Raw genomic sequence first — 24,555 nt, forward strand, 5'->3', positions numbered from 1 at the left:
AGAAATCACATAAAGCAAATACAATGCCATATCCCAGATATGGTGTTACATGTTATCACATATCGATGCCACTGTCCCAGATAGGGTCTTATACGAAATCATATAACGATGCCAATGTCCCAAACATGGTCTTACAAGTAATCACAATACAATGCCAATGTCCCAGACATGGTCTTATATGTAATCACATCTCGATAATCCTAATGTCATGACATTCGTATCCTATACTTTTCCTCAGGTTCGTACGGGAATTTTGGATATCGAAACTTCATTGATTTATGCTCGTATTTACTCGTTCAACATTCATAGCAATTTAATAATAATTAAGCATTTATAAATCAATTTAAAGGTAATTATTTGCATATGAACTTACCTTGTATATATAATGAATGGATTGGATCGACTACTCAACAACTTTTGATTTCCCCCGATCTAAATTCGATTTCTTTCTTTCTTGATCTCAATCAAAAACAAGGGCCAAACCCTAAAATACTTCCAAATCTTCTTTCTCTTTTAATTTTTGGTTGAAGAAGATAACAATTAAGCATCAATTTGTTTTTTATTTTATTAATAATTACTTTAATACATAGTTTACCAATTTACCCTTGATTATTAAACCAATTAATCATCAAATACATGCCCATTTATGTCCATTCCCACTATCAATGGTCTAATAACAGCAAGACCTTTGGTTTAACAAACCATAGCAAATAGACACTTTTAACAAATAGAATGCAACTTTTGCATTTTACGCGATTTAGTCCTTTTATCAAATTAAGCATTCGAACGCCAAAATTATTTCACGAAACTTTCACACATATATAATTACATCTATAAACACCAAAAATAATATTAAAATAATTTTACAACTTTGAATTTGTGGTTCCAAAACCACTGTTCCAATTTAGCTGAAATAGGGCTGTTACAACTCTCCCCCTTAGGATTTTCGTCCCCAAAAATCTTACCAGTGAATAGGTTTGGATATTGCTTTCTCATAGCATCATTGGGTTCCCACGTAGCTTATTCAACCCTGTGTCCATGCCATAATCTTTCACTAACGCTTCAATCCTGTGTCGATGCCATAATACTTTCACTAACTCTTTAAGGCCGTGTCGATGCCATAATACTTTCACTAACACTATTCTTTTATTTGTCAACCCTTTGATCTCACGAGCCAAAATTTGGATCGGTTTTTCGCTATACGATAAATCTGGCTGAATTTCAACTTTAGTCGGGGAAATGACATGTGAAGGATTGGATCAGTATCGTTGAAGCATTGTTACATGAAATATATTATGAATTTTTTCTAGCTCAGACGATAAAGATAGTTGTAATCAACTGGTCCGATTCACTCGAAAATCTCATACGGTCCTATAAACCTCGGCCTCAATTTTCCTTTCCGACCAAATCATAATATCTTTTTCCATGGTGACATTTCAGAAACACGATTCCCAAATGTTCTTCATGCTCAGATTCATCACGAGAGTAAATCAAAATGACATCAATGAATACAAAAACAAATCGATCCAGGTACGGTCTAATAATCTGATTCATTAAGTCCATAAAGATAGCAGGTGCATTTCTTAATCCGAAGGGCATAATAAGAAATTTGTAGTGTCCGTACCTCATTCTAAAAGCAGTTTTTGGTATATCAGAGTCTTTAACTTGCAACTGATTATAGCCCGATGTCAAATCTATTTTCAAAAACGCTATAACCTCTTTCAATTGATCAAACAAATCATCAATCAGTGGTAGAGGGTATTTATTCTTGATCGTTACTTTGTTAAGCTGTCGGTAGTCTATACACATTCTCATTGTACCATCTTTCTTGTTCACAAATAATACCGATGCACCCCAAGAAGAGAAACTCGGTCTAGCATAACTTCTATTCGTCAATTCTTACAACTGAGCTTTCAATTCTTTCAACTTTTTCAGAGCCATTCTGTACGGAGCTACTGATATCAGCATAGTTCCCGGCACTAACTCAATGTCAAACTCAACCTCTCGGATCGGTGGTAAACCCAATAACTCTTCAGGAAACACTTTTGGATACTCACACACAACTGGCACTGATTTGATCTTCTTTTTAGTCACTTTTTTATCAAGCACATAAGCAAAATAAGCTTCGCAAACCTTTCTCTCATATTTCTGAACTATCGATAAAATCACTGTTGGTAAACCGTTCAAATCATCTGACTCAATCCTGATAATCTCATTATTCTGACATCTCATATCAATCATATTTTGTTTATAGTTTGCTATAGCATCATGTAATGTTAGCCAATCTATACCCAAAATTATATCAAATTCATCAAATGGCAACAACATCAGATCAGCCGGAAAACAGAAATCCCGAATCATCAATGGATAGTTTTTGCACACTTTATCAACCAAAATACACTTGCCTAAAGGGTTCGATACTCTAATCACAAATTCAGTAGACTCTACAGGAAAAGTCTTACTGGATACTAAATTCACACATACATATAAATGTGTTGATCCTGGATATATCAATGCATTAACTTTAGTATCATAAAGAGTGAAAGTACCCGTAATAACATTTGGAGATGACGCTTCTTCGCGAGCGTGAATAGCATAGGCTTGTGCAGGTGCTCTAGCCTCTGACCTCACAGCAGAATCTTTAGTTGTTCTCTGGCTACCACTCACATTTCTCATGTTTCTGGGTGGTCTACCTTTAACTGCAGTGTTACTTGGCCTCATGTTTTGTACTGTATCTTGCGCAACCAACTCAAGACAGTTACGAATGAAATGATCTAATGATCCACATTTAAAACAGGCTCGATCATTCAATCTACAATCACTGATATGTCATTTTTCACAATGTCTGCACTCGAGTCGGTTTTGTCTCACACTGCCAACACTAGCAATAGATGTAGCTTGAGCTTTAGAACTCACAGGTTACTTTTCATGACCCCTGATTGAATGTCCCACTGATGCATTAGAATGATTAAACGAGTCTCAAAATTTCTTCGATAAAGCTTAATACGGCTTAGTTATCGATCTTTTTCTTGAGTATCTAGCTTCTGCGTATGCTTATCTCTTTTCTTTGCTAAGATCCTCGGATTTACAAGCCCTCTTAACCAGAATGACAAATTCCTTCAAATAAAGAATCTTGAATAACAGTTTTATATCTTCATTCAGTCCATCAACAAACCGTTTACACATAATCTCCTTAGTAGACACATATTCTCGAGCATACTTGCTTAAACGTACGAATTATCTTTTGTACTCATTGACAGTCATCCGGTCTTGTTTCAATTTTAGAAACTCGTTATGCTTCTAATCGAGAAATCATTGACTTATGTACTTCTTTTGAAACTCAGATTGAAAAAACTCCCAGGTAACCCGTTCTCTAGGAACCATAGATATTAACATTTTCCACCAATGGTACACATTATCTCTAAGTAAAGATACCACACATTTGATACATCCTTCAAGAGTACAAGACGTTCGTTGAATACTCAAATCATGTTCTCGAGCCAGAACTCAGCTTTTTCAGCATCATCACCAGTGGTAGCCCGAAACTCCTCAACTCCATGTTTACGTCTCTTATCCATTGGCGGCTCATTAAATCGTATCGGATCTATGACTTGAGAAAAAATAGGGTATTACTGAGGAACAGGTAGGGGTGGAGGTTGTTGAGCAGCCGGATTCGTTCGAACAAACTCTGTAAACCGCTCACTCATCATCTGGATGAAGGCTTGCTTAGTCTATCCCCCTTGACTACTTGAAATGGGCCTAGAATCAACCAGTGTTGCCCCTTGAGCGACAGGGGGCGCATTACTCTCTATATCATCAATTATAGCTCTTTGAGGACCCATCGCTATAAGTAAACACAATTTTAAAATGTTAGAAATCATCACACTATCGAAGAATATATATCGCATGTATAGCTAGACTCTTACACATGCTACGTTAGTCCTAGAATCAACTAAACCGTACCTCTGATACCAATAATTGTAACACCTCTAACCAGTATCTGTTGCTGAAACAGGGTTACAAGGCATTACCGAACAAATCACAACATAAATCATACATTTCTTACACATCAATTTATTATCACATGAACATCAATCAAGCATAATCACATTGTCCCTTATAAAGCACTACGAGACCTTAAAACATGCTTGAAAGAGGTTCGAGACTAAACTGATAACTTATGAAAACTTCAGGAAACTTATAAAATTTTCATGCACACAGAGATCACGTGCCCGTGTGAACAGGTCGTACGGCCACTAGACATGCCCGTGTCACAGGCTGTGTAAAAACAGGGCATACATACTGACTTACACCACATGGCCAGAAACACTCCCGTGTACCATGGCCTTGCGAAATCTGGAGGGTATACTGACTTGGGTCACATGGCCGGCCACTCGCCCATGTGACAACCCATGTGTCTCACACGGCCAGTAGACACCCCTATGTGTCTAGGCCGTGCCAAACCTATAGGGTATAATGACTTAATTCGAAGGGCTACTCAGGGGACACATAGTCATGTACCGAGGCTATATATCACACACGATCATGCCACACGCCCGTGTGCTCGACCGTGTGGAGTGAATATAGGCTTGGTTGAAGCCACATTTCTCATCCTTTCTCAAGCATTCCTAAACCACAACATTTGTACCAATTCAATACATTAATAGGCAACCAAAACATGCTATTTCATGCACAATTCATGCCATTTATAAACCATCCTCTTAACTATTCAAATCCATAGCCAAAACATACCAATTCAATATGCCAAAATCATTAAACTTACATAACTTCTAAATGCATTTCCTCATCATCTTATCAACAATTTCATGATTCAAAACATACCATTTCATCATTTCAAAATCAAGCCATAGCATATCATCTTTCAAGCATTAGCTTACCAAATGACAACTAGCTACTTGAGCAACCATATAACCCTACCAAACATACCAAAACATAAGGCAACTTATACATCATGTATTACTTACCAAACACCTAATTCAAACCAACTTCAATGGCCATACACACCAACATTTACATTATTTCACAAACCAACACACATGGCTAATATCATATTTCAAAACTTATCATCAACTCACTAGCCTATACATGTCATATACCATATTTACAAAAAACATCCAAAAATACAAACAAGTAGTCGATAGTGTGACGATGTTCGCGATGATTCTCGAGTCTGAGCTAGCTTTAATTATCTATAAAATAAGGAAAAACACACAAAGTAAGCTTTAAGCCATATACAAATAAGATTACCACATGAATCAATATCATTTCCATCAATAAGCAACTATAAGTTGCGAAACCCTTTCGAGAATGTTGCGGAAATGTAGTGTTGTTTAAAAACTATTATAAATCGAAGTAAATAAAACCCACAGTTAAAATCCAGAAACTTTAAGAGGCCTTATTTCAAATGTTGAAAACCCAAAATGGAATCTAAAACATAAATAAAGTCCAAAGGCAGTCGTGTGGCCATCTTTGAGTCTCTTGCAGCACCGGTCCTCTTAATGCTGGGGATTACCTGCACAGTTAATAAACGGGGTGAGTTTATGAAAACTTAGTGTGTAATCCTTTTACTAGAGTAACAATCAGTATACCGAAACAAAAATAGAAACAGTACCAGAGCCCTTTAACAATAATGGTACAATCCAGTTCAAAGCATACGTGGCCAAAGCCCATTACAATATCATTTGGGTCACAGCTCATAACAAAATCAATTGGGCCTAGCCCAAGCCAATAACAGAACAAGTGGGCCAAGGCCCAATACAGTGACAGATCTCATAAACAGATATGCAATAGTATGAGGATGCATCCCACCCCGATCTAGCCAACACACCACCCGTACCAACCCTACACTTACGTGGGGATAAAATAGACCCACCCAGCTAGCACACCAATGTTAGCACCAGTTGTGACACTAACTGAAATCGCACCAACGCTGCTAGTATATATGAAGCTCTAAGCCTTCAATAGCGGTATTATAATTAGCACAAAGCCATCAGTAACTGTATTATGTTTGGTACATAGCCATCAGTGACGGTATTATAATCGGCACACAGCCTTGGGTAAATATGATCGACACAGAGTCATCACTAAGTATGTTAGGCACATAGCCACGGATAAATACATTTGGCACAAAGCCATAGTCAAGATGGCACAGAGCTATTTTTAGGTTGGCACAGAGCCATAATCAGATTAAGCGGCACTAAGCCGTCCATCGGTCCACAGTCATCTCGTGCGACCCATGCGACCTCCATATCAATGTCCCAACCCCATGCAATATGTCGTGTATGTCATGCTCAATCATCACACATGTATGCAAAATGGCCTTGCTTGGTAATAATCATTTAAACATATATTAAAAGCATATCAGTCGTACAACCACCGTCAAGTCAATTAGAACACAATCATACGATCACAGTCAAATCGGTCAAATTCATGTCTAAGTCGGTTATTTACCCATAAGGGTAAAATAGTTATTTTATCCTACAAGGTATTTCGGTAATTTTACACTACAAGGGTATTTCAGTAATTTTACAAATCAGGGGTATTTTAGTAATTTTACAAGTCGAGGGTATTTCGATAATTTCACAAAATAAGGGTATTTCGGTAATTTCACAAATTAGGGGTATTTCGATAATTTTACAACTCGGAGGTATTTTAGTAATTTTACAAGTTAAGGGTCTTAACGACCCAACCGAGGGTCCATTATCGCCTCAAGCGACCTAAGTAACCTAAACAGACATACTGGTGCAAGTGGACCTAAGGCTCATTACTCGGCCTGAGTGGGCCTACACGCTCATGTGGCTCATTTAGCCCAAATTTAGATACGGCTGTGTATACCATAGCCCGGTTCATTAATAGTCACTTATCGCAGATTTTACCCGTGTGGGCCTACAAGCTCATTGGGCCCACACAGCCCATTTCAGCCCATCGAGGCCCAAAACAACCTAAGTCATGTGCGCAACATGACAAGTCTATCTACTTCCCACTTAACAGCATAATTTACCCACGTGGGCCCACGGGCCCATTGGGCCCATACGACCCATTTAACCCAGAACTGTTCACGATTGTACGAACGACGTAGCCCAGTCCAAAACTTACCACATAACATACATTTTATCCGTGTGGGCCCACAAGCCCATTGGGCCCACACGACCCAATCCGGCCTAACGTGGCCCAGAACGGCCTATGCCATTTACGCAACATGACAAGCCCAACGATATTCCAACTAGCAATTGATTTGACACAAGCGGTCCCACGGGCCCATTGCGCCTATTCGATTCGGCCCATTTCATGGCCCACTGCGGCCTAAGCCCACGAATTCTCTAATGGTGGCCTTCCTCATCGTATGCACACGTTCCGTGAGCTCAGTTCACCACACGCATGATTACACACTTGTGTGGCGTTATACGCCATATTTTCGGCTTTTCGACATTTTGCCGATCTATAGTCATAGCAGAGTAAACAACACACATTTTCGACATTTCAGCTGATTATCAAAACAAGGCATACGGTTACACACATATTTACGGCCTTTACACCTATTACCGCTTACAGAGTACGGATACACACCTGTTTGTCATAAGTGAGCAAATCCCACAACGCTAAACCTAGATTTAATCATAACCCCACGTTAGTCCTTTAATCGTTAAATTTAACACCCTTACATAGCACCTGATTCCAAAATGGTACTGACTGCCTACCTTGAATAGCAATCGATTCCTCTATTTAACCACCGATTAAAGCTGGCTTCCAAAACTTGACAAAATCTGTATATTATTACCACCTTGTTAACTAAGACTGTGAATGATAAAGATTAGAAACAAAAGAACAAAAACTTACCACTACTTAGGAGTATTCGGCCTCCTAAGGTACACTCTAGGATTTGAGTCCCATGAAAAACAGTCACACACCTATAAAAAACGGTGGATAAAGATAGTGTTAAGGAGGAAACTTATATCGACAGAGAGAGAAAGAGGGAGAAGAGTAGCTGTGAACCTAAACAAAATCACTTACCTTACTCAAGTGTAGAGGGATTCGGCTCTAAATAGAAAGACAATTGGCTAGCCAAGAAAAACTGAATGAGTGGCGAGGGGGAGGAGGCAAGTGCTATTCGGCTTAACCAAAAAGAAGGAAAATGCAATTGACAGAAGGAAGAAAAGAGGAGAAGAGACCAAAAGCTATTCAGTCACGCAAAACAAATGAGAGAGGGAGAGGGTGGACAAGTTTGGTTGAGAAATGAAAGAAAAGAATAGCCAGAAACATGTAAGAACATCTCATATATTCGACCTTTCAATTCTATACTAAAATGGCAAAGAGATCAAAAGGTTGAACAAACGGTAACATTCTAGAATATGCACGACAATACAGAGAAAAGAGGAAAAAAACTGAAAATAAAGAAAACCCAAAATGGCACAAAAGAATTCGGCACTCTGGAAAAAAAATCCTATGACAGAATTTGCACAATAGGGAGTTCAAATTTTGGCAACCAACCTTCCCATTTCAAATTCCCTGATTTTCTCTTTGAATTAAGCCACCAACCGAGTTTGAATTACAAACAAACTCCTTCATCCAAATCTTCTTCCCTTGAAGAGAAACACTCCCCTAAATCACTCAACCTTCAATTCAAATTTCCTTAAAACACTCATGACCAAGTCATCCATAGAGTCTCAGTCCAACTCCATCTCCTTCCATGGCCATTAGTAAAAATAATATCTATTTGGACAAGCGGAGATTCGAACCTTAAACCACTAGCTCACTTGTAACGCCAATTCCACTAGACCACATTGCTCCTTATGATATAAATTCATCAAAAATATTCTTAAAGCTCATCCACTAACATCAAGGCTCCTTTAAGAGAAAAACATAAATTTTTGCTAAAGCCCAAGTTTGAACCTAAGACTTTTCCAACATTCTCAAACACTCCTAATCACTTAACCACTGCAGCATACAATCAATTGTGATATTTCTTCCACACATAAACTTTTATGTCCAGTCTCCTAGCGGCTCTCACCCACAAGGCCCAATACTTCTAGGTCCAAAAATTTGAGGCGTTACAGAATGCAACTTTTGCATTTTACGCGATTTAGTCCTTTTATCAAATGAAGCATTTAAACACTAAAATTATTTAACGAAACTTTCACACATATATAATCACATGCTGTAAATATAAAAAATAATATTAAAATAATTTTATAACTTCAGATTTGTGGTTTTGAAACCACTATTATGATTTAGCTAAAACCGAGCTATTACACTTTTCATGATCATAGATGTGCTTTCATTGTACATTTCCCTTCCAAACCTTCCACTGGACCAGTGATTAATCAGGTAGCATTGCCATCTGAGCTAAAAAAGATTCATTATGTGTTTCATGTATCAATGCTTCAACGATACAGATTTGATCCTTCACATGTTATTTCCCCGACCGAAGTTGAGATTCAATTAGACTTGTCGTACAGTGAAGTACCGATCTGAATTCTAGCTTGTGAGATCAAAGAGCTGAGAAATAAAAGAATAACGCTAGTGAAAGTATTATGGCATCGACACGGGGTAGAAGAAGCTACGTGGGAACCTAAGGATGCTATGAGAAAGCAATATCCAAACCGATTCACTGGTAAGATTTTCAAGGACAAAAATCCTGAAGGGGGAGAGTTGTAACAGCCTGGTTTTAGCTAAATTGGAACAGTGGTTTCAGGACCACGAATTTGAGTTCTTAAAATTATTTTAGTACTATTTTTTTGTGTTTACAGCATGTGATTATATATGCGTGAAAATTTGGTGAGCTAATTTTATCATTTAATAGCTCAATTTGAGAAAAACGACTTAATCGCGTAAAATGCAAAAGTTGCATTCTACTTTTTAAAAGTGCTTAATTGCCATGGCCTATTAAATGAAAGGTCCTTATGTTGTAATTAGACTATGTATAGTGGATATGGACATAAATGGCCTTATATTAAGTGATTTATAAGTTTATTACTAAAACTTAAAATAGGAAATTGATAATTAAGTTAATTATAATAAAATATAACAAATTGGTTCATCATTTACTCATCTTTTTGAACCAAAAATAAGAGAAATGAATAGGGTTTTGATGCTTCCATCCATTCGACACTTGCATAGCTTGATTAAGGTATGTTTTGAGCTCGGTTTTTGATGATTTCTACGTTTTTGTGATCCTTGCTTCATTTTCTAGCTAGCCCATGCTTTAATTTTTGAAAGTGTTGATGATTTTAAAAGTTTCCATTGATGAATGCTTGAGTTTTATGATGTTTAATGATGAATTATGCAAGCTTGGTGTTTGATATACATGTTTAATCTAATGATTTTTGATAAAAATGCTTATTGTGGACTAAATTGTGAAATTTGAAAATTTAGGGGTCTAAATGTGAAATAAATGGAATTAATGGGCTGCTAGGGACCAAAGGAAAATTCGGTCTAACATGAGCATGTTGAAATTTTGTGTATTTTGAGTTGTTTTGAAATAGGGACTAAATTGTAAGAAATTTGAAATTATAGGGATTAATGTGTAAAATGCCCCAAATTGTGTGCTTTGAATGAGATTGAATGAATTGAGGAATAAAATAATTACTTTTGAATTTATATAGATCCTGAAAGAAAGAACTCAGACTTAGATTGAGGCAAGAATAAAGTACTCGATTAATCGTCTAGTTTCGTTCTTTCTACGGCTGAGGTAAGTTCGTAGGTGTTAATTTCATTATAAATGAATGTTATATGCTTTGATATTGCATAAAATGTGTTTATGAGACTGTGAAAAATGTTTGAATGGTGAATACAACTATACGGAAGTGTTCGACGATGAAATCGACAAGTGAAACTTCTCGGTTAGATCTTAAGTACAGTTATGATGATAAGGAAATGACATAAAGTTAATGCAATGGCTTCAGGCCATGATATCGACACCTCAAGTGTGACTAATACCTTGACTTGGCTACGGGCCATGATATAGGTATTTTGAGAGGAGTTACCTTGATTTGGCTACGAGCCATGGTATAGGTACTCCGGCATAAGTTACCTTGATTTGGCTGCGGGCCACAGTATGGGTACTTATCGATTGTGATTCTTGCGTATCCAATTTCTCTCCCTAATGGTTCAATGGATAAATGAATGTCGTGGTTGAGAAAGAGGTTAGTACGAGGTGATACGGGTATGTATAGAACCTATTCAAGTACTATATTGAGAAAGTTTAATGAAATGGTATTTACTCATGTTTGAGACATGAATAAGGTTTGTGTTAATGTAATGTTGATTTAGTAATGTGCAAATGGTTAAACTATATTATTTGATGAATTGAGTTATTTACTTACGAACTTACTAAGCTATGAAGCTTACTGTGTGTTATTTGTCTATGTTTTATAGATAGTTAAAGCTAGCTTGGACTTTGGGATCATCGGGAAACTTCGTCACACTATCGATCATTTGTTGGTACCTTTCAAGCTTGTATATATGGTATATGGCATGTATAGGCTAGTGTCTTTGTGATATGTTTTGGAAACTTGATTTTAGCCATGTGTTTTGGTTTGTAAATGTTGGTATATATATATTTGGTCATTTAAGTTGACCTAAATGTTATGTTTGATTAGTAAGTTATATGATGTAAATAATGCTTATGTGATGGATTGATTAGGGGATGTTGAAAGAGTAAGTTTTATGGTATGTAATAGGTGTTGATGATAAAATGCATTTAGAAGTTATGCAAATTTGATGATTTAGCATATTGGAATGGCATGTTTTAGTTATAGAATTGAGTAATGAAAAGGTTGACTATGAAATGGCATGAAATGTGTGTGATTTGGTACATTTTGGGCTGCCTATGAGTGTATGGAAATTGTTCCGAATTGTTTTTATGAGTACATGATTGTTGGGTGGAAAATTGGCTTTTCAAATGGCCTATTTTTGTCCACACGGGCAGAGACACGAGCGTGTGCCTCAGTCGTGTATGACACACTGTCATGTTACACGGCCATGTGTCCCCTGGGGTACCCTTCGATTTAAAGTCAGTATACCCTACAATTTTGACACGGCCTAGACACACGGGCATGTCTATTGGTCATGTGTGGTTCATGCACTGGCACATGGGTGTGTGACCTCCCTTAGATTTCACATGGCCTGACACACAGGTGTGTCTTCGGCCGTATGGTGCAAGTTAGTATGTATGCCCTGTTTCCACACGGTCTGTGACACAGGTGTGTCTAGTAACCATGTGAGACACACGGGCTGATCACACGAGCGTGTGACCTATGATTTCATGAAATTTTTTCTAAGTGTTCAGAAATTTTATATGTGATTGGTTTAGTCCCGAACCACTTTTAAGCATGTTATAAGGTCTAGTAGAGTCTTATAAGGAACAATGTGAATGTTTAAGGATGATTTATGTTAAATAATGCATAAATGTATGTTAATGTGGTGTATATTATCCGGTAATGCCTCATACCCTTTTCCGGTGAAGGATACGGGTTAGGGGTGTTACAATTTATTGGTATCAGAGCTACAATTTAGTCAATTCTAGGACTAACGTAGTGAGTGGGAATCTAGCTATACATGTCATATATATAAATTACGATAGTGTGATGATTCATGACATTTGAAATGTGCTTTTATATAGCAAATGGATCCCGAAAGAGCCGTAGCTGACGATGTATTGAGTAACGCGCCTGCTCCTGCTCAAAGGACAACACAATTTGACTCTAGACCCATAATGAGTAGTCATGAGGAAGAGGCTAAGAAAGCCTTTTATCAAATGATGACTGAATGGTTCATGGAATTTGTACGAATGAATCTGGCTGCTCAACAACCTCCACCCCCACCTGTTCCTCAAGAAATCCCGGTTGTGCCACAGGTGATAGATCCGATTCGATTGAATAAGTCACCAGTGGATAAGATTCGTAAACATGGGGCTGAATAGTTTCGAGCTACAGTTGATGATGACGCAGAGAGAGCTGAATTCTTTCTTGAGAACACTATCCGAGTATTCGATGAATTATCCTGTACTCCGGAAGAATATATCAAATGTGTGGTATCTTTACTTAGAGATAATGCATATCACTGGTGGAAAAATTTGACATCGGTGGTTCCTAGTGAACCAGTTACTTGGGAATTCTTTCAAGCTAAGTTCCAGAAAAAGTACATAAGCCAAATATTTCTCGATCAGAAACATAAGGAGTTTTTAGAGTTAAAACAAGGCTGAATGACTGTGACCGAGTACAAAAGAGAATTTGTATGATTGAGTAAATATGCTCGGGAATATGTTTCCACCAAAGAGATTATGTGTAAACGATTCATTGATGGACGGAACGAGGATATAAAGCTATTAGTTGGGATTCTAGAAATAAAAAAATTCGTTGTTTTAGTTGAAAGGGCTTGTAAGGCTGAAGATCTCAGCAAAGAAAAGAGGAAATCAGATTCTGAGGATAGAGACACCAGAAAGAGATTAATGAATAAGTCGTATCAGTCTACATCAAAGAAATCCAAAGATTCGTATACTCGCCGGAATGTTTTAATGGGATATTCGAACAAGGAACGTACTAAAAAACACTCTAGTTCTAAAGCTCAAGCTACATCAGCAGCTAGTGTTGGTAGTGTAACAGACAATAAACCTGAATGTCAGCACTGTGAACGATGACATTTTGGAGAATGCTGGAATAAAAGAAATAAAGCTTGTTACAAATGTGGATCATTGGATCATTTTATGTAAGACTGTCTAGAGTTGATAGAAAAAAGAGAATTTTTAGAACACGAGGCCGAGTAACACTGTAAACAGGGGTAGACCACCTAGAAACACGGGTAATGTGAGTGGTAGTCAGAGAGTGACTAAGGACTCTACTGTAAGATTCGAGGCAAGAGCACCTACGAGAGCCTACGCTATTCACGTTCGCGAAGAAGCGTTATCGCCAGATGTTATTACCAGTACTTTCACTCTCTATGATACTACTATAATTGCATTGATAGATCCAGGATTGACTCGTTCATATATATGTGTGAATTTAGTATCCAGTAAGACTTTGCATGTAAAGTCTACTGAATTTGTAATTAGAGTATTGAACCCTTTAAGAAGATGTGTCTTGGATGATAAAGTATGTAAGAATTGCCCATTGATGATTCGGGATGATTACTTTCCGATCGATCTGATGTTATTTCCATTCAATGAATTTGATATAATTCTAGGTATGGATTGGTTGACACTGCATGATACGATAGAGCTGCAAACGAAAGACAATTGATCTGAGATGTCAGAATGATGAGATAATTCGTATTCAGTCTAATGATTTGAATGGTTTACCGGTAGTGATTTTTTCGATGCTAGCTCAGAAATATGTGAGAAAGGGGTGTGAAGCTTACTTTGCTTATGTGCTTGATAGGAAAGTGACTAAAAAGAAGATTGAATCAGTGCCAGTTGTGTGTGACTACCCAGATGTGTCTCCTAAAGAGTTACCGGGTTTACCACCGATCTGAGAGGTTGAATTTGGTATTGAGTTAGTGCCTGGAACAACTCTAATATAGATAGCTCCGTACAGGATGGCACTGACTGAATTAAAAAAGTTGAAAGCTCAGTTGCAAGAGTTGACAAATAGAGGCTTCGCACGACTGACTTATTCTCCTTGGGGTGCACTGGTTTTATTTTTTTGTGAAAAAGAAAGACGGAACTATGAGAATGTGCATGGACTATTGACAGCTCAATAAAGTGACTATTAAGAATAAATACCCTTTGCCACGAATAGATGATTTGTTTGATCAGTTGAAAGGGGCTACAGTGTTTTCAAAGATAGATTTGAGATCGGGCTACAATCAGTTGCGAGTTAAAGACTCTGATGTGCCGAAAACTGCTTTTCGAACGAGGTATAGACATTATGAGTTTTTAGTTATGCCTTTCGGACTAGCGAAAGCACCTGCTATTTTTATGGACCTAATGAATCGAATCTTCAGACTGTATTTGGATCGATTTGTGGTTGTGTTTATAGATGACATCTTGATTTATTCCCGTGATGAATTCGAGCATGCTGAAAATCTGAGAATAATGCTACAGACTTTGCGTGATAAGCAGTTGTTTGCAAAGTTCAGTAAATGTGAATTCTGGTTGTGTGAAGTTAGTTTTCTAGGGCATATTGTGTCAGCATCGGGTATTCGGGTAGATTCGAGTAAGATTTCTACAATAATAGATTGGAAGCCTCTGAGAAATGTATCTGAATTCTGAAGTTTTTTTCAGACTTGTTGGTTAGTACAGACGATTCATAAAAGGTTCCTCTATGATTGGAACCCCGATAACGAGACTGCTTCAGAAAGATATTGAGTTCAAGTGGTTAGAAAAGTTCCAAAAAATTTTTGATTAGTTGAAAGCTTTACTGATCGAAAATCCAGTGTTAGTTCAGCCAGAATCGAGTAAAGAATTTGTAATTTATAGTGACGCATCGTTGAATGGTATGGGTTATGTTTTGAAGCAGGAAGGCAAAGTCATAGCTTATGCCTTGAGACAATTGAAGCCACATGAAAAGAATTATCTAACGCATGGTTTGGAATTAGCAGCTATCGTATTCGTGTTGAAGATTTGGCGCCATTATCTGTTTGGTGAGAAATATCACATTTATTCTGATCACAAAAGCTTAAAATATTTGATGACTCAAAAAGATCTAAATTTACGACAGCAGAGATGGTTAGAATTGTTGAAAGATTACAAGCTAGTGATTGACTACCATCCGAGAAAGGCCAATGTTGCTGATGGTGCTTTAAGCCAGAAATCTTTGTTTGCTTTACATGTGATGAATACTTAGATGACTCTATTTGATGACAGCTCAATTGTAGTTGAGTTGAAAGCGAGACCGTTATTTATACAGTAGATTTCCGAAGCTTAAAAAGTTGATAATGAATTGTTAGCAAAGTGAGCTCAAAGCAATTTGAATTCTGATTCAAAGTTTCGAGTTGATGCTGATGATTGTTTAAGATTCAAAGGCCAAATATGTGTTCCGAGAAATTCAGAGTTGATTGGGATGATTTTGAACGAAGCACATAGTAGTCGTTTGTCTATTCATCCGGGACGTACGAAAATGTACAATGATTTGAAATAGCTTTACTGGTGGTCTGGTATGAAACGTGATATTTTAGAGTTTGTTTCGAAGTGTTTGATTTTTCAGCAAGTTAAAGCTGAACATCAAGTACCGTCTGGTTTATTGCAGCCGATTATGATTCCTGAGTGGAAATGGGATAGTGACTATGGATTTTGTGTCGGGATTGTCCTTATCTCCGAGAAAGAAAGATGCGATCTGGGTTGTTGTTGGCCAGTTAACAAACCAGCTCATTTCATTTCTGTGCGTACAAATTATTTTCTTGACAAGGTTGCTGAATTGTATATCTATGAGTTGTGAGATTACACGGAGTGCCTATTTCTATTGTTTCAGATAGAGATCTGAGATTTACATCTCGGTTCTGAAAGAAATTGCAAGATGTATTAGGCACAAAGCTACACTTTAGTACTGCATTTCACCAACAGACGGATGGTCAATTCGAGCTAGTTATACAGATACTTGAGGACATGTTGAGATGTTGTATTCTTGAGTTCGAAGGTACGTGGGAAAATTATTTGTCGTTGATTGAATTTACGTATAATAATAGCTTTCAATCAAGCATTAAAATGGCACCGTACGAAGCTTTATACAGTCGGAAATGTCGAACACCTTTATACTGGACTGAGCTAAGTGAGAATCAGATTCACGGGGTTGATCTGAATAGAGAGATTGAAGAAAAAGTGAAAGTGATCCGCGATAGGTTGAAAGCAGCATCGGATCGACAGAAATCATACACAAACTTGAAATGAAAAGATATTGAGTTTCAGATTGAAGATAAAGTTTTTATAAAAGTGTCGCCGTGGAAGAAAATACTTCGATTTGGTCGGAAAGGCAAATTGAGTCCGAGATTCATTGGGTCGTACAAAATTATAGAGCGGGTTGGACTAGTGGCTTATCGGTAAGCATTGTCGTTTGAGCTAGAAAATATTCATAATATGTTTCATGTATCAATGCTTCAATGATATAGATCTGATCCTTCACATGTTATTTCCCCGACCGAAGTTGAGATTCAGTCAGATTTGTCGTACAGTGAAGAACCGATTCGAATTCTAGCTTGTGAGATCAAAGAGCTGAGAAATAAAAGAATAGCGCTAGTGAAAGTATTATGGCATCGACACGGGGTAGAAGAAGCTTGGCAACCTGAGGATGCTATGAGAAAGCAATAACCAAACCTATTCATTGGTAAGATTTTCGAGGACAAAAATCACTAAGGGGGGAGAGTTGTAACAGCCTGGTTTTAGCTAAATCAGAATAGTGGTTTCAAGACCATGAATATGAGGTCATAAAATTATTTTAATATTATTTTTTTTGTTTAAAACATGTGATTATATATGTGTGAAAATTTCGTGAGCTAATTTTATAATTTAATAGCTCAATTTGAGAAAAAAGACTTAATCGCGTAAAATGCAAAAGTCGCATTCCACTTGTTAAAAGTGCTTAATTTCCATGGCTTATTAAATGAAAGGTCCTTATGTTGTAATTAGACCATGGATAGTGGAGATGGACATAAATGGCCTTATATTAAGTGATTTATAAGTTTATTACTAAAGGTTAAAATAGGAAATTGATAATTAAGTTAATTACAATAAAATATAACAAATTGGTTCATCATTTACTCATCTTTTAACCGAAAGTAAGAGAAAAGAATAGGGTTTTGATGCTTTCATCGATTCAACACTTGCATAGCTTGATTGAGGTATGTTTTAAGCTCGGGTTTTGATGATTTCTACATTTTTATGATCGTTACTTCGTGTTCTAGCTAGCCCATGCTTCAATTTTTGAAAGTGTTGATGATTTTGAAAGTTCCCATTGATGAATGCTTGAGTTTTATGATGTTTAATGATGAATTATGCAAGCTTGGTGTTTGATATACATGTTTAATTAAGTGATTTTTGTTAAAAATGCTTATTGTGGACTAAATTGTGAAATTTGAAAATCTAGGGGTCTAAACGTGAAATAAATGGAATTAATGGGCTATTAGGGACCAAAGGAAAAATTCGGTCTAACATGAGCATGTTGAAATTTTGTGTATTTGTTTTGACATAGGGACTAAATTGTAAGAAATATGAAATCATAGAGGTTAATATGTAAAATACCCCAAATTGTGTGCTTTAGATGAGGTTGATTGAATTGAGGAATAAAATAATTACTTATGAATTTATATAGATCATGAAAGAAAGAACACGGACTTAGATCGAGACGAGCATAAAGTACTCAAATAATCGGCTAGTTTCGTTCTTTCTACGACTGAGGTAAGTTCGTAGGTGTTAATTTCATTATAAATGAATGTTATATGCTTTGATATTGCATAAAATGTGTTTATAAGATTGCGGAAAATGTTTGAATGGTGAATACGATTATACGAAAGTGTTCGACGATGAAATCGACAAGCGAAACTTCTCGATTAGATTTTAAGTACAGTTATGATGATAAGGAAATGTCATTAAGTTAATGCATTGGCTTTGGGCCGTGATATCGGCACCTTGTGTGTGAATAATACCTTTATTTGGCTTTGGGCCGTGATATCGGCACCTCGTGTGTGATATAGGCATTTTGAGAGGAGTTACCTTGATTTGGCTACGGGCCATAATATGGGTACTCCGGGATAAGTTACCTTGATTTGGCTACGGGCCATGGTATAGGTAGGTACTTATCGATTGTGATTCTTGTGTATCCAATTTCTCTCCCTAATGGTTCAATGGATAAATGAATGTTGTGGTTGAGAAAGAGGTTAGTACGAGGTGATACGGGTATGTATAGAACCTATTCAAGTACTATATTGAGAAAGTTTAATGAAATGGTATTTACTCATGTTTGAGACATGAATAAGGTTTGTGTTAATGTAATGTTGATTTAGTAATATGCAAACGGTTGAACTATATTATTTGATGAATTGAGTTATTTACTTACGAACTTACTAAGCTATGAAGCTTACTGTGTGTTATTTGTCTATGTTTTATAGATAGTCAAAGCTAGCTTGGACTTTGGGATCGTCGGGAAACTTCGTCACACTATCGATCATTTGTTGGTACCTTTCAAGCTTGTATATATGGTATATGGCATGTATAGGCTAGTGTCTTTGTGATATGTTTTGGAAACTTGATTTTAGCCATGTGTTTTGGTTTGTAAATGTTGGTATATAAATATTTGGTCATTTAAGTTGGCCTAAATGTTATGTTTGATTAGTCAGTCATATAATGTAAATAATACTTATGTAATGGATTGATTATGGGCTGTTGAAAGAGTAAGTTTTATGGTATGTAATAGGTGTTGATGATAAAATGCATTTAGAAGTTATGCAAATTTGATGATTTAGCATATTGAAATGGCATGTTTTAGTTGTGGAATTCAGTAATGAAACTATAAAATTGCTTGAAATATGTGTGATTTGGTACATTTTGGGCTGCCTATAAGTGTATGGAAATGGTTCCAAATTGGTTGTTATGAGTACATGATTGTAGGGTGGAAAATGGGCTTTTCAAATGGCCTATTTTTGTCCACACGGGCAGAGACACGGGCATGTGTCTCAGTAGTGTGCGACACGCGATCATGTTACACGGCCATGTGTCCCCTAGAGTACCCCTAGAATTAAAGTCAGTATACCCTACAGTTTTGACACGGCCGAGACACATGAGCATGTCTATTGGTCGTGTGTGGTTCATGGGCTAGCACATGGGCATGTGGTTGACCGTGTGACCCAAGTCAATAACCTCCCTTAGATTTCACATGGCCTAGCACACGGGCATGTTCTCGGTCGTGTGGTGCAAGTCGATTCCCTGTTTTCACACGAGCGTGTCTGGTAGCCGTGGGAGACACACGGCCTGTCCACACAGGTGTGTGACCTATGGTTTCATGAACTTTTTTTCTAAGTGTTCTGAAATTTTTATATGTGATTGGTTTAGTCCTGAACCACTTTTAAGCATGTTATATGGTCTCTAGAGTCTTATAAGGGACAATGTGAATTTTTAAGGATGATTTATGTTAATGAATGCATAAATGTATGTTAATATGGTGTATATTATCTAGTAATGCTTCGTTACCTATTCCAACGACGGATACGGGTTAGGGTGTTACACAACAATCTAAGATCCACTTTGGATGGTACATCTAGAGTAGCTTTAATGAACCATACATACGAGGAAGCCTATCAAGTTATTGATGACATGACTATGAGCTTGTATATGTGGCCAAACGAGATGTTCACTAACAATCCAAAACCACATGCAATGAAAGCCACTCAAAAAATAGATGCTTATAAAATAATTTTGGAGAAGTTGAATCGATTAGAAGTGGCAGCTAAACCGACCATTACGGAGCCGACCCAACATTGAGGGCAAAATTCAAATCATCATCCGGATGAAGTTAACTATGTGGGTACTAGGGTGGAAATCCCTATTCGAATAGATACAACCCTTGTTGGAAGGATCATCTGAACCTAAAATAGGGGGAAATCAAGGAGGCAAAAATGAACTATAAAATCGAGTAAATCCTCCTTACCAACCTCCATACATACAAAGATCTCAAGACAGATCTATGGGGAATGACTATACTATTTGTGGTTAATGACTCGATCGAATAGAAGACAAGATCCAATCAATGAAGATGGACATCCGAGAAGTACAGACTGAGTGTACTTTAACCAGAAACACATTTACTAATTTCAAAGAAAGCATTTAGAACTAAATGAACCAGATGATGGTGATGATGAGCAACATGCAAAGGTAAATTGGTATTAGAATCTTGAGTAACATGGAGAACAATCCTTGAAAGGATGGAAAGAAGCATGTAAATTCTATCACCTTGCAATCTGTTAAGACTCTTAAAGATATTAAAGATCTTATTTAAATAGGCAAGGATTTGCAAGAATTCGTCAAGGAACCCATTGAAGAAAATAAACGTGAGGTGTAGATCGAACAAGTGATTGAACCAAAGGCTGAGTGTAATAGCCCGATTTTAGCCAAATCAAAAAAGTGGTTTTGAAACCACAAATTTGAGGTCATAAAATTATTTTAATATTATTTTTGGTGTTTACAGCATGTTATTTGACATGTGTGAAAATTTCGTGAGCTAATTTTACCGTTTAATTGCTCAATTTGAGAAAAAGGACTAAATTGCGTAAAATGCAAAAGTGTCGTTCTATTAGTTAAAGGTGTCAATTGACTTTGGCTTTTAAATATGATGGACTTAAGTGGTAATTAGACCATTTTTAAATGTGAGTGGACAATTTTGGAGAACCATTAAATGAATTTTAAGTTATATATTAAAGGTTAATAATGTAAATAGTTAATAAATGATATAATAAACAAAACAAAAATTAAAATTATGCTTCATTATCATCTTTTGACGGAATATAGAAGAAGAAAGCTTCATAGTTGTGTTTTAGGGTTCAGCACTTGTAAGGCTTAATTGGTAAGTGTTTTAAGCTCAATTTTTTTTATGATTTTTACGTTTTTGAGATCGTTGCTTTGTATTCCAACTAGCTCGTACCTTAGATTTGGAAATTGTTAAAGATTTAACGTGTTGTCATTGTTGAATGCTTGAGTAATTTGATGATTGATGATAGATTATGAAGGTTTATTGATGGATTTAATAGTTTTGTAAAGTGATTTTTGACAAAAATGTCAAATAAGGATTAATTTGTGAAAATATGAAATGTGGTGGTTAAAAGTGTGAATAAATTGAAAATATGGGCTGCTAGTAATACATGTTAAATTCGGCTAGTTAAAAGTGTGAATAAATTGAAAATATGGGCTACTAGTAATACATGTTAAATTTGGCCAAGCATGGGTCTTGTTGAATTATGTGAATTGTGTGTAATTGTGCAATAAGGACTAAATTGATTAAATGTGAAAGTTTAGGGGATAATGTGTAAAAATGCTCAAGTGAGTAATTTTGGACCAAATTAAATGAGTGGATGAATAAATAAGTTAAGTTTGAATTCATATAGATTAAGAAAGAAAGAATTCTGATTTAGATCGGAGAAAAAGTAAGGTTGTCGAATAGTCGATCCGATCAGTCAATTTTGAACACGAGGTAAGTTCGTATGTAACGAGTTCTATTATATTGTATCTAAATGCTTTGATTATGCATAAATTATAATTACTAGACTAAGGACTTGTTCGACCATGACTCGACAATGATTCGACAATAATTCAAAATGATTCAACTACGAATTTGTATTGGAAAATCCTGGTTAAACCTTAGGAATAGTTTAGAATGCTAGTGACATGTCATTAGAGTATTAAGTTGGCTTCGGGGCATGGTATAGGCACTTCAGAGGAGTTACCTTGATTTGCCTACTGGCCATGGTATAGGTACTTATTGATTGAGATCCTTGAGAATCTGACTTCTATTCCGAACAGTTCAATGGGAAAATGAAAGATGTGAATGAAAATAAGATTGGTACAAGTTGGTATAGATATGTGAGTAAAGTTTATAAACATTGAATTCATGAAATGGATGAAGTCATGTTAAGCTACTAAATGAATGATCAAATGACTTGAGATTTAATGTATTTGTGTTATCTTGTATTTATATTGTTTGAATTGGGAATGAATAGTGAAGTTGCTCATTACATTAATATGAACTTACTAAGCTATGAAGCTTACTTTGTGTTATTTTCCTATGTTTTATAGAGAATCAAGGCTAGCTCAGATTCGGGAGTCATCGGGAACATCATCGCACTATCAGTCATCTATTTGGTTCTTTTTGAGTTGAGTAAATATGGTTTATGGCATGTATAGTCTAGGTGTTGTATTTTGGTTGTGAATATAGCCATGAAAGTTGGCTTGTAAATGTTGTTAATATTGTTGTGTGTTTGGCTATTACAAATGGCATGTAAAGGTGTATGTTTTGGTATATATATCTAGTTATGAGTAATAGCTTAATTTGGTATGTTTTGGTATGAAAGTTGGTTATTTATAAGGAAGTTATGTATATGTGAATTATGGTAAATGAACTATAATGTTTGATCTTGTTTTAGCATGTATTTGGCTAAGTAAATAGTAGTGAATTGAGACTTGGAATAGATAAGAGTATAATGGTATGAATTGCGCATTTGGTTGATGATTTTGGTTTCCAATTTGTGTGATGAAATGGTACCAATTGAGCTTATATAGGTATGTGCAAAATGGGTGGAAAATTGGCCTTGCAAATGAATTATTTTTTCCACACAGGCAGAGACACGGGCTTTTTCTCAGCCGTGTGTGACACACAGTCATGCTACGCTGCCGTGTGCCCCCTGTTGTTGATACTATAATGAAGTCAGTATGGTCCACACGGTCTCACACACGGGCATGTGACTAGCCGTGTGGTACAAGTCTGTATACCCCCTAATTGGCACAAGGCCTAGTACACGAGCGTGTGACTTGGCCGTGTTACATAAGTCAGTATACCCTACAGTTTTGGCACGACCTAGAACATGGTCTGGCACACGGGCATGTGTGGCCACTTCGAAGGGCACGCGAGCTAGACATATGGGCGTGTGGTCGGCCGTGTGACCCAAGCCAGTATGTATGCCTTGCTTCCACACGGCCTGGGAATCGGGCGTCTTTGGAGCCATGTGAGGCAACGGCCTGTTCACATGGGCATGCGACCCTTGTATGTTTGAAAATTTTTTTAAGTTTCCAAAATTTTCGTATGTTATCGGTTTAGTCCCGAACTACTTCTAAAGCTTGTTTAAGGCCTCATAGGCCATTATAAGGGACAATGTGTTTGTGATTGAATAATATCTTAGTATGAATGCATAATGAGTTATGTTTGTTAAATGATATGTAATGATCGGTAATACCTTGTAACCCTATTCTGATGGTGAATACGGGTGAGGGGTGTTACACTGAGCCGGTAATCAAGAACTTCACATGCATGAAAATACCAATCCCGTAGAGGATTGAGGACAAACGGAAGAGGGATGAAGCGGATTTTGTAAGTGTCCTGAACTTATCTAAATCCATTAATGTTAATTTACCTCTGTTGGAATTAATCGATAAAATACTGAAATATGTCAGGTATTTAAAGAAATTATATCTAGGCATAAGAAGTTTAAAAAGGAGAACAAATTGACATTAATGCCTCGTGTAGTTCTATTATTGCTAAAAAGATACCCCTTAAATTGAAAAATCTAGGTAGTTTTACATTTCCCATAAAGATAGGGGACATTTATTTTAGTAAGACCCTTTGCGATTTAGGAGCCAACATTAATTTAATGCCCTTATCAATTTATAGAAAACTTAGGTTAGGTGTAACAGCTCGATTTTAGCTAAATCAAAACAGTGATTTTGGAACCACAAATCCGATGTCAAAAAATTATTTTAATAATATTTTATGTGTTATAGCTTGATAGCATGTATGTGTGAAAATTTTGTGAGCTAATTTTATTGTTTAATAGCTCAATTTGAGAATAAGCACTAAATCGCGTAAAATGCAAAAGTTGCATTCTATTAGTTAAAGGTGTCAAATAGCTTTG

This window comes from Gossypium hirsutum, chromosome A01, assembly GCF_007990345.1.
Source record: "Gossypium hirsutum isolate 1008001.06 chromosome A01, Gossypium_hirsutum_v2.1, whole genome shotgun sequence".
NCBI classification, from domain to species: Eukaryota; Viridiplantae; Streptophyta; class Magnoliopsida; order Malvales; family Malvaceae; genus Gossypium; species Gossypium hirsutum.